Here is a 12,605-nt window from a genome sequence, read left to right as displayed (position 1 = left end):
GTCAACAGCAGTCACCTGGACACACATTGTCAGTAGTCAGAAAATGCAACATTCACAGCTGTGGATGCAACATCCACACTGTACTCTGTGTAATCTGCTTTGATTCCAAGTGAGAAAGGCAGACTGTACATAACATCCTTATGCATTGTTGTTCCTCTATATATTTGTGAAACAGCCTAGGGGGTGGGATTTGACCGGCTGTCCAAGTTGGAATAGGGCCAATCAGGATGCAGCCAGCTTTGTCCTAGATTGGCCCTGCCCCTGCAGCTCCCACCCTCCGTCCCTGGACTCTAGCCTCTTTGCTCTCAGACTCCTCAGTGCCTGGAGCCAGCAGCAGGTAAGGGAAGAGGGCCCTGGGCAAAGGGTCATGATGGAGGGCTTCCTAATGAGGGCCTTTTGCCCTGCTAGGCTGGGTCTGCTGACCAGGGCCTCCCGGCCTGCTAACTGCCTGCTAAGGAGCTCTGTCCTGGGCCTGCTAACAAGCTGCCCAGCCCCCACTCACCCCACTTGATCCAGCTGCGAGCTGTGGCCCAAAGCCACCTTAAGCTGCCTGGCTGAGAGCCCTTTCAAGGCCCATTCTTAGAAATGGGCTTTGAAGCTAGTAAATGATATGAAACAAATGTTCTGTAGGTCAAGTACGTCTCCTCCAAGGAAGCTGGTTGACGGGCAGCCTGATTGTCACTGGGACATTCCAAGTGGCTGATCACAAACATGACTTTCTGGCCTGCACAATTAACACCTCTCTGCATCATCGCAGTGCTTGACCCACTGAGTGTCACAGTTGTAATGACAATGTTTCATTTGCTTTTTCCAAAAGCGGCTGTCCTTCTCTGGCACTGAATTCCATTGCAATAAAATGATTGCCAATGTATTTGGCTGAAGCAAGCAGAGAAACCACCCAGTGACCAACCTGGTTCAGGTTTCAATAGCGCAGTGGTCCTCAGCCTGGGTATCAGGACCCCATTACACTTTCTGTTTCAAGGGGGGGAGGGGATAGAGGAAGACCAGAGTTCAAATGGATCTGAATTCAGTAGGATCCACACCGGAATAAACAAAGTAAGTGCAGAATCGGCCCTGGCTCAACTGCCCACCAGCATCACTGCGTGCCCTTCATTTCTGGTTCTCCTCTTGCTCCAACTGCACGACTTGTCTGTTTCGTGACTCAGCCAGGCTTTGTGTGGACGCTATTAAAAATTTACTGTCTTCAGCATAATGCCACCCTTTGATACAAACAAAGAAAAACTGTGGCACAGGGATATAAACAAAAGCAGGGCTTCCCAAACAGAAAGTCCCCAGATGGCGATGAATAAGTCATGCAGTGTCCAGGGTCTGATGGCTGGAAGCTCCCAGATACCTGGGAAACATCAATTATACATTACAAGTTCTTCTTTTATTGCTTCTCACTAGCATTTCAAAAGGAAAAAAAGGAAATGGAGTGGGGGAAAGAGCGTTCTGAAGGCCAGGAAATATTCATCGCAAACTCTTTGGGTACCCTTAATCCAGGCTTTCTCAGCCAAGGTTTTATGAAACCCTGGGGTTTCTTGTTGACTCTCGAAGAGTTTTCTGAATGGGTGGGAGTTGTGTTTGTGTGTGTGTGTGTGTGCGCGCGTATACAGATATATATATATACTAGATTTTAAGCCCATTTTAGTTTTTAATAAAATGGGCGCTAGACTGACCTTGTGGGCGTCGTCCGTGGTTCTTTGTCAGCTCAGGCGAGGTGGGGCGACGATCCTAAGGCTGCAAGGGTGCTGCAGCGGCGGCGAGAAGGCGGGAGGGCCCTGGGCGGCCACGACAGGCATTTCCATGCGTCTCCCGGCCATTGGAGCGGCCGGGAGAAGGCGGCGCGCCCCCCCCCCCACCGCGAGCCATGGATAGGCTTCTTCCAGCGCGGCGGGGAGAAGGCGGGAGGGCGGCGGCCACCCACGGCAGCGATCTTCAGCCGCCCCCTGGCCATTGGAACGGCCGGGAGAAGGCGGCGCGCCCCCCCACCCCAAGCCATGGATAGGCTTCTGGAGGCGAAAAGGGGGGACGGTGCAGCCCGGCGACAGCAGCAGTCTTCAGGTGGGTCCCGGCCGTCGGAGCAGGCGGGAGAAGGCGGCGCGGCCCCCCCCCCACAGTGACCCAGCGGCCGGGAGAACGGACAGTTGGGCGGCTGTGCGGCTGGAAAGGAGCAGGGCCGCCGCGTCTGCGACGCGGCAGCCCTGCTCCTTCCCCCGCATCGACTCGGAGACAATGGCGGCCAAGGAGGCAATGGGGAGGCGCGCTTCGCGCGCCTCCCCATTGCCTCCTTGGTCCAGGATTGACACTCGGAGGAGCGAATCAGGAGCCGCTTCGCGGCTCCTGATTCGCTCCTCCGAGTTTTTATCCCGGACCGAGCCCGCCCTAACTCCTCCCCACTACCCCTTACTCTTTTATACAGTCCGTGGCGCCCGTGGCGCCACGGGCTGTGTACAGATATACACACAAATATAATTTGTTAAGTATCTATCAGGTGATATGACCATATATAGTCATGATGACCTGCTCTTCATCCCAAAATGGCCAGTGATGGGGCTGGAGGAAGTGGGAAGGGGTGGGGCCCCGGTGGGCCTGTACCCTGCTCTGCTTCCTAACCACATTCTGCATGATCACACCACTTCTGAGGTTTCTCCAAGCCTGAAGTATCTTTCAGGGCTTTCCCAACGGTAAAAAAGTTGAGAAAGGCTGGTTTAATGAACAGATTATAGGAATGGCACTGGGGATATCGCATCCAAGTGGATGCAGCCCTGTGGATATGGCACGTGTTGTTGTTAGGTGCGAAGTCGTGTCCGACCCATCGCGACCCCATGGCACGTGGGCCTGCCCAATTTGCAACTGGAAAAGGTAAACATGGCCCACCAATGCTGGCTTAACCGTTCCAAACAGGCATCAGAACTAGAGATCTGCTGAGTCCGGGAGTAGCCTGCCAGTTGGGTGGATCTAAGCACAATTACAATTGGGTATCACAGTTACAGGAAGCAGCCCTGGGTTGGGGAATATCTGGAGACTATGGGGATGGAGCTAGAAGTGGGAGGGACCTCAGGGGAGCATAATGCCACAGAGTGCAGTTCTCTTGGGGGACTCATCTCTGCCTCTTGGAGATGATTCCAGGAGATCCTCAGGTCCCACCTGGAGGCTGGCATCCCTAGTACCACAGTTAGGGTTGTCACCGATTCCGGATTGGGAAATTCCTGGAGATTTGGGGATTGGATCCTGGGAAGGGGAATTCCTGGGAAAGGAAAATTCCTGGGGAATTCTAGGGAAGGGGAAGGGGCAGACCTCATCCTTAGGAGCAGCCATTTTGTCCCGGGGGATGGATCTTTGCTGTCTGGAGGCCAGGTAACTCCAGCACCAAGCTTTGCCACTGCTGAAGATGTGTCAAGGTGGGGATGGGGGGTGGGCCAGCACTAGGATTGCCAGCTCTGGGTTGGGAAATACCTCGAAACTTTGTGGGAGAAACTTGGAGTGGTCCGGAATTGAGACAGGGAGGGATTTCAGTGGAGTCCAAAGCTGCCCTTTTCTCCAGAGGAACTGGCCTCTGTCAGCTCTAATTTCAGGGGATCCCCAGGTCCCCCCTGGAGGCTGGCATCCCTAGGCAGCACTCAGGGAAACAAAAGCAGGTTCCAGGGGACAGGCCTGGGCAGCTGTGAGGTGGTCATAGCCAGCTGGGGGAGGGGAGGAACCAGGAGATGCAACCCCCTTGTGGAGACCTGAGAAGACGGGATGGCGAGCAAGATGGTGGAGCACAGGTCTCCCCGGGTTACAAATGCCTGCAGGCATGTTTTGATTTTTCTGGGTCTGTGCCTGCCTGTAAATGCATACTTCTACCTACCATGAGGCAGGCAAGTATCTGCAGGACCACCTCTCCCTGGGTCCTCCCCTAAAAGGGCATTAAGATCAAGCCAGCAGAATTTGCTTAGGATCCCCAGTCCCAAGGGCCTCAACCAGACTGGCCTCAACCAGAAACAGGGCCTTCTAGGACATGGCCCCTGCCTGGTGGAACGCTCTCCCAAGGGAGATTGGAGGCCTGCAGGACCATGGATGGTTCCACAGGGCTTGATAAGCAGAACTTTACACCAGGCCTGTGGTTGAGGCCTAGAATTTCACTGACGTGAGATGGCCTCCCTATCAAAGCCTCAACGGTAGAAAATTTAGGGCTGGTCAGACTCCTCCTCTGCCTCCTCTCTCCTTCCTTGCAGCTGGAAGTTAGAATACGTAATCATGGGTAGTCAAACTGCGGCCCTCCAGATGTCCATGGACTACAATTCCCATGAGCCCCTGCCAGCATTCGCTGGCAGGGGCTCATGGGAATTGTAGTCCATGGACATCTGGAAGGCCGCCGTTTGACTACCCCTGTGACTTTTAATTATTTCTGGCATGCATTTATGTATTTGATTTGTCTGTATGTTTTATTATGTTGTATCCCACTCTGAGTGTGAAGAGAAAGGGCAATCTGAGGCAGAGGGCGTGGAGCTCAGATCATGGACTCTTGTTTGGGTTTTGCTGAATCCCCATTCCTAACCAATATTGGGCAATGTAATGGTTTCCAATAAAGTGCAACAAAATAAAACAGTGAACCCTTAAAAACACAAAACTAAAAACAATGCAAGAAACTAGCGGTGGGATCAGCCAATCAAAATCCTCCCCCCATTTGATTCCTGTTCAGCTTGCTGGAGTCCACCCTGAGCCATGCCACAGACAGATGTTAAAGTATAATAAACCACAGAGCTACAGGTGGGCGAGAAGATGTAATATCGCCCTTAATGCCAGAGGCCTCCAAGGAAGAAAAAAGGCATCCAAGGAAGAAAAAAGAAAAGGAAGAAAAAAGGATCCATAAGTCTGCCGGTCCTAGCCCCGACCAGATGCCTGGTGAAAGAGCTCTGTCTTTCAAGCCCTGTGGAACTGGGAAAGCTGTAGTGTCAATGTCTTTGCTGAACCCATGGATTCAATAAATACAATCAATAATAAATATGGTTTTTATACCCTGCTTTTCACGACCTGAAGGAGCCTCAAAGTGGCTTACAAATGCCTTCCCTTTCTCTTCTCCCAACAGACAGCCTGTAAGGCAGGGGGTGCTGAGAGAGCTCTGACAGAACTGCTGTCAGACAGCTCTGAGAGGACTGTGACTGGCCCAAGGCCGCCCAGCTGGCTACACATAGAGAAAGAGTGAGGAATCAAATCCAGCTCTCCAGAATAGAGGCCACTACTCTTAACCAGGACACCAAGCTGGCCCTTAGTAATAAGTCGGCATAATTGGGAGGGGGACAAGGCAAGCAAGCAGAAAACTGATTGTATAAGGCCAAAAGCCCTTGCAGTTAAGACACACCAAGGGACGTACGCAACTGTAACAAAAACAAGAAGAAAATAAGGCTAAAAGCTCTTAAAAACCCATAAACACCTTCTGAATAAACCGTCCAAACCGTTCAGCCTTTAGGCGCAGCCTGACCCATATTTTCTTGGCTGCCAAGGCAAATTGTGCTGCTGTATGGGAGACACGCTGCTCCAAACCTGAAAGAAAGAAAATTAATTTCTCCTGCCCAGGAGATGAATTTATACCCTTTAGAACGTTAGCAAGAAATTTATTTCTGGACTATGTGTACAAAGGGCAAAACAAAACAGAATGAGGAATATCTTCTGGGACTGAAGGGCCAGACATATATAGATGAGCAGAAGTCGGTGTCTTTCCATAGTGTCCTGCGAAAATGTCAGAAAGCACAGTTTGAAATTGTGCAGATGTTAACGCTGTTCTATGACTGGGGGAAGAAAGGTTGGGCATAAAAGAAAAAGAAGAGCTGGTTTTATACCCTGCTTTTTATTACCTGAAGGAGTCTCAAAGTGGCTTTCCCTTCCTCTCCCCACAACAGACACCCTGTGAGGCAGGTGGGGCTAAGAGAGCTCTGACAGAACTGCTCTCTGAGGATAGCAGTCTCAAGGCAGTGACAAGCCTAAGGCCACCCAGAAGCTCTGATGACTTGGTCCTTTTAAAACTATTTTAGAACCAGGGAGAAAATCTAGAGCAAGATTTCTGTCCAATGTAGCATCATTGTTACATCAATCTTGTAGAGTGAAACCAGCCACTAGGGCTAGTGTCCCTAACCTTTTTGAACCTGTGGGCACCTTTAGAACTCTGACACAGGACACAACCACAAAATGGTTGCTGAAGCCAAGAACAAAATGTTTGCCACGGGAGGGGGAGCCACCCATACAATATCAAGGAGTGCAATTATGCATAACTAGTAGAGCCAGCCTGGTATGCCAATTTCTAATCTGCTGAGCCGGGTTCCCCAAGCTTGGAGGAAAGGACTTTAGCCACTTAAGGGCCACACCTCAAACTTCTACATCATCTAGGTCAGTGGTCCCCAACCCGCTGGCCGCGGCCCGGTGCCGGGCCGCAGCTCCCTCTCCCCGCCCCCCCCCGCAGTAAAAAAATTCTTACTGCGGGGGGGGGGGGAGAGGGAATCAGGGCCGTGGATGCACACATGCGCCATGTGCAGGCGAAATCGTGCATGCGCGAAAGTGTCGCACATGCGCGATTTCGGCAGCGCATGCACGGCATGCGCGGGCGGGCAGTTGCCCTGCCGGTTCCCAGCCTCAAAAAGGTTGGGGACCACTGATGGTGGTGGGCTCATAGGTGGTGGGCTCATAGCCCGCTGCTTTTACATCTAATAGGAACAGCAATACCGATCTGCCTAGATCCGACCTTGCCTGTAGATTTTGTGATGAGTCCTAGAGTGGCACAACATCACCTCTGGGTTTTCGAAGGAAGTGACATCATGTTGTGCATGACAACTGGAGCTTTTTAATTACAATCTCCTACTGTCCAAAGGAGTAGCAGCAGGAAGCACCGTTTGCAGTAGCAGGTGACTCAGCAATCTGACATATTTGCACACACATTTACATTGCACATCCCCTTATGCCAAAAATGATGTGCCTTGTACTCATAGACTGAAAAAAAGAAACAAGTGTGGATCCCTTACCCCCTCCGTTGGTACTGCTAATAACAAGCAGCATGAGACCCAACCCCTTGAGGAAAAACTGCAAACTAGTACCTAACCACATTTAACTCAATTGATAGCCCCATGGACTTGGAATCATCTGTAAAAAATGTTTAAGATTTTAGATGTTTTATCATTTTAAGCACTGATGATCATGGACATAAATCCTTATCCATTGTTGTTCCTCTGTATATTTGTGAAACAGCCTGGGGAAGAACATGTCCGGCTATCCAAGTTGGAATAGGGCCAATCATTGGCCCTGCCCCTGCAGCTCCCGCCCTCCATCCCTGGACTCTAGCCTCTCTGCTCTCAGATGTGCTTCAGTGCCTGGAGCCAGCAGCAGGTAAGGAGAGAGGGCCCTGGGCAAAGGTTCGCGTTGGAGGACCTGCTGACAACGGCCTCCAGGCCTGCTGACAGCCTGCTAAGGAGCTCTGTCCCGGCCCTGCTAATGAGCTGCCCAGCCCCCGCCCACCCCACTTGATCTGGCTGTGAGCTGTGGCCCAAAGCCACCTTAAGCTGCCTGGCCAGGGGCCAGGGCCAGGGATCCTTTCAGGGCCCGTTCTTAGGAACAGGCTTTGAAGCTAGTAAATAAACAAATAAACAAATAATTGTGATTTTAGGGGGATGATTATTTTTGTGAACCGCCATGAGCCCACTGTCAGGAAGGGTGGTATATAAGCCTAATAAATAAATACGTAAGCAAATAAATGTTACTTTTGCCACCTGAGAATTAGGAACAAATAAATACTGACATTGGAAAACAGAGTGTAGTAAGCAAAAGAAAGTGTATCATTTGGACACGAAACAGTCTGATACAGTCAGGGATAAAGAGGACAGGCAGCATATAACCTTGCCTTGGAAAGATTTTCACCCATTTCGAAATTGGTTTCTGTCAGCGCCTCCTCCCCAGATTTCCCAAAAGACAAAAGTCCTTGCTCTGGCGGAAAGCACCACAGAACGCAGAATGAATTTGCAGGATGCAGCCCAACGAGGTCACCCCATTTCTGTCACATGGAGTTGTCCTGAACCTTTTTTATAAATCAGAACTGACGTCTTACAGACTCCAAACTGCAGTTAGCCTCACTGGCTCTTGAGGGGGAGGAGTTGAGAATCTTAACCACAATTCTCATAGGATACAGTAAGATGCTGGAAAATCTTTTACAGATGATGCTGGTGAAATCATCTACGCAGAAGTGGTAGGGACAGCCTGACTTCTGCTTTGCTCCTGACAAACTCTTTCCAAGTAAAGAAGGCCCCACTGCAAACAAACCAGGCCTCCATATTCTGCTGTTATAACTCAGAAAGGTTCTTGCTGGTCTCCAGTACGGGTGTGCAAGGAGAAAAAAAGTAGGTATATTGGACCCCAAAATATTGATATTCACCAGTATTCCTTTATTTGGGATCAATTTTTTCCTAAGTTTGTTATACCTTATGGGGAACATTAAAGCCAATGGCAAACCCTATCGCTCATCCACTGTAACCTGCCACCCTCTTGGGCCTTCACAGAATCAGCCTCTCCGTCAGATGGCTATCCAGCCTCTGTTTAAAAATTTCCACCACCTCCCGAGGAAGCCTGTTCCACTGAGAAACCACTCTAACTGTCAGGAACTTCTTCCTGATGTTTAGACAGAATTTCTTTTGCATTAATTTCATCCCATTTGTTCTGGTCCGTCCCTCTGGGGCAAGAGAGAACTACTCTACTCCATCATCTATATGGCAGCTTTTTAAATACTTGAAGATGGTTATCAGATGTCTCCTCTCTAGGCTAAAGAGACCAAGCTCCCCCAGACTTTCTTCATATGTCTTGGTGTCTAAACCCTTCACCATCTTTGTTGCCCTCCTTTGGACATGCTCCAGTTTGTCTACATTCCTCTTCAACTGGGGTGCCTAAACTGAACACAGTACTCCATGTGAGGCTGAACCAGAGCAGAGTAAAGTGGTACCATCACTTCCTATAATCTGGACATGATACTCCGTTTGATACAGCCCAAAATCCCATTTGCCTTTTTAGCCACCGAGTCACACTGCTGACTCATGTTCAATGTATGGTCTACTAAGACTCCTAGATCCTTTTTGCACATGCTACTGCCAAGACTAGTCTCCCCCATCCTATATTGGTGTAGATGGTTTTTCCTACCTAAATGCCAAACTTTACATTTGTCCCTATTGAACTTCATTTAATTCAGTTTAGCCCACTCCTCAAGCCTATCAAGATCATCCTGTATTCTGATTCTGTCTTCAGTTGTGTTTGCTACCCCTCCCAGTTTAGTATCATCATCAAATTTAATAAGTATCCCCTCTAAACCCTCATCCAAATCATTTATAAATAGGTTGAACAACACAGGCCCCAGGACAGATCCCTGGGGAACTTCACTTGTCACTCTTCTCCAAGAGGATGCTGAACCATTAACAAGTACCCTCTGGGTACGATCTGTCAACCAGTTATCAATCCACCTGGCAGAATTAAATACCATGCTCCTGGGATCAGCCCACTTAAACACCCTAGTTAAAGTTTTACTTTAACAGTTAAGTTCAAAAATAATTGTTATAATCACTAAAACCCTTATCTAGTAGCAGCTGTCCAGTCATAAGCGGCTATGTCTCTCCAGATATTTCCGCCTTTGCACATTTCTGGGGGGGGGGGGAGAGCAATAGATGTTCTTAGTTCACTGGCCCCAACCAAAAGTTTGGGGGAAGAGCTCTGTTTTATATGCCCTGCAGAACTGTTGTGTCAGGTCCAGCAGGGCTTGGATCTCCTCCAGGAGCTCATTCCACCAAGTGGAGGCCAGGACATCCCGGCCCTGGTTGAGGCCAGATGTACTTCCTTAGGGCCAGGGTTCACCAGCTGGTTGGTATTGACAGACTGTAATACTCTTTGAGGGGAAGAGACAGAGTCTTTCGGGTACTACGTTGGGCCCAGACTGTGAATGGCCTTAAGATTAAGCACCAAAACCTTAAACCTGATCCGGAATTCAACGGGGAGCCAGCACAGTTGCGGACGTACAGGCCGAATGTGGTCTGAATAAATAAACAAGCAAGTCAGTCAGTAAATGAATACATTCTCTTTTAATTTGAGTTATCTTCTCCAGTCATCTCAGTTGTGAATACTGTTAAGGTTAGGAGATTAAAAGGATTGTTCTGGAAGATTCTATCGGGCCACAAACCAGCCTGGTTTTAAGTATAGGCACATGAGCATTTCAAGGAGCCTTCATGTCCTCGAAGCGACATTGGGCTTTCCCAAAGTGTCAGTTATAAAGAGTCAGCTGATTCCTCTTCTGGGGATTGGACACTGCGATTTTCAAATGCCTCTCAAAAAATGCAGCCGCATGCAAATCAATTAATTACCACAGCCATAACGGGAACTCCCTTACTGAGCAACTGCTGAACCGCTACCGGGAACGCTGCCTCAAATACTTGTCCTTTTAATCCTTCCTCACAGGATTTAATTCTCCGTAACATCAGAATCCCCACCGAAAAATGAACCTGGTATTGGGGACCCAAATAACCAAGATAGGAATGCTGATAATTTATACTCCTGGTATCCAGATCCCATTGACTGCTGGATCAGGTTCAAGGTTCTGGTTCTTGCCTTTAAGGCCTTCGTGGCTTGGGTCCCATTTATCTGAGGGACCGCTTGTCTCCTTATGCCCCCTCCAAAGGGGCAACAATCCAGTTCTTCTTCTAAGGAGCAACCATGAAAGAAGCATGTGGGCACATAACAGTGAAAAAAACTGAGACAGAAGGAGCAGGGTGGACACCTGTGTACTGTGACTACCCCATTTTTTTTAGGGCAGAGGGGCATTTCGGTGGAACAAACATTCCAAACCACAGGTTCTTGACACCCATATCTGCACACCCATGCCCTCATTTGCCACCACAACCTGCCACACAACACACACATTCAACCCCATGCCTTTACAGACAGGACAACTCCTCCCCTTCCTCTTCCCACTGCCAAGCTCTAGCACCCATTGTATTCTTGGATACAATGGGCTTTGCCCCTAGTTTATAAATAAATTAAATAATCCCGGCCTCAGTACTTATTCTGGAAGGACCCCACTGCTTCATTCCTGCCATTGTGAGAACTTTATTCATTTACTAGAAATAAAGCCCATTTTATTTTTTAATAAAATGGGCGCTAGGAGCCGGTCTTCTCTCGGCCCCAGGAGCGGGCTCACAACAGCGAGGCCGCTCCCGGGGCTGAGAGAAGGCCGGCTCCCGGCCCCCCACCCTTCCCTCTGGAGCCTTCTCCCGGCCGCTGGAGCGGCCGGGAGAAGGCAGCGCAGCCCCCCAGAGGACTCACCGCATCGGCTGGCAGTCCAGTCTATGCAGTGATTCCCCGGCCGGGCGAAGCAGCCAATGGGGTTCCCTATTGGCTGCTTGGCCGGGATGGACACTCAGAGGGGCCAATCAAGAGCCGCAAAGTTTTTATCCCGGACAGGGCCCGCCCTAACTCCTCCCAGACAGCCCTTACTCTTTTATTCAGTCCGCGCCGTACCGCGCCACGGGGCTGTTTAAAGATACTTATACTAGGGGCAAAGCCCATTGTATACAGGAATACAGCGGGTGCTAGAGCTTGGCGGTGGGAAGAGGAAGGGAAGCTCATCTGTACCTACTCATGAGTAAAACACGCATCCTGTGGGCCGCTCTGCTATATGTCTGGTAACTCTTTCTTGCAGGGGTCAGACCTACCCAGGACGTGTTTGGTTGTACAGCCGGTAAGCCTTGGGACACATTCTGATATTTTTTACTCTTGAGAAAACTCTGAAATATTCTTAAGGCTTGAGAAACCCCAGAAGTTGGTTCAGAATATGGTTGGGAAATACAGCAGTGTCCATGCCCACCTGGGGCCCCTCCCCTTCCCACCCCCTCCAGGCCCATCATTGGCCATTTGGGAAGGGGTGGATGGGTCGACATGACCACATATGATCATCTTATCCAATAAATATGAACAAATTTTAAAATTTCCAAATACAAAATGTGGCTCCCACAATTTCTTGGTCTTTTTTCAGATTGGTTTTAAAGACAAGGATGTCACTGTTGATAAAATGTTATGTGACCACATGCTCCTTTCATGGTTGCTCTGGATTTTTGTACCCTGATGTTTACTACCCAAAGGAGTCTCAGCTGTTTACAAACACCTTTTCCATTAGTCTCCCCACAATAGTCAACCTGTGAGGTATGTTGGGCTGTGAGAGGTCTGAAAGAACTGGGAATGGGCCGCAGTGACCCAGCAGGCCTCAGGTGTCTCAAAGCATTTTCCAATCATCTTCCCTTCTTCTCCCTCTCACTATTTACAGTTGCAGGCTGTAAGTATTTATTTAGAGTTTCCTGCACTTTCCAGACTCACAAGACTGATGCTGGTCTGCCTGTCTGCGCCCCAGAATACAAACAGTTGCTGGTAAGGGCTGGCCATAACCCATAGGCCAGGAGGGACACTCCTGCACCACTCCCTCCCAACTGCAGGCAAAAATGGCTCCTTTGAAGGCTGGACTCTGAGGCATTGTACGATTTTGAAGTCCCACCTCCAAACCTCCAGGAATATTTCCAACCCAAGGGTAGCTAAGCTCCAGGTGGAGCTTGGAGAGC

Source organism: Paroedura picta, chromosome 1 (assembly GCF_049243985.1).
Source record: "Paroedura picta isolate Pp20150507F chromosome 1, Ppicta_v3.0, whole genome shotgun sequence".
Lineage (NCBI taxonomy): Eukaryota > Metazoa > Chordata > Lepidosauria > Squamata > Gekkonidae > Paroedura > Paroedura picta.
This window is presented reverse-complemented; position numbering follows the sequence as displayed.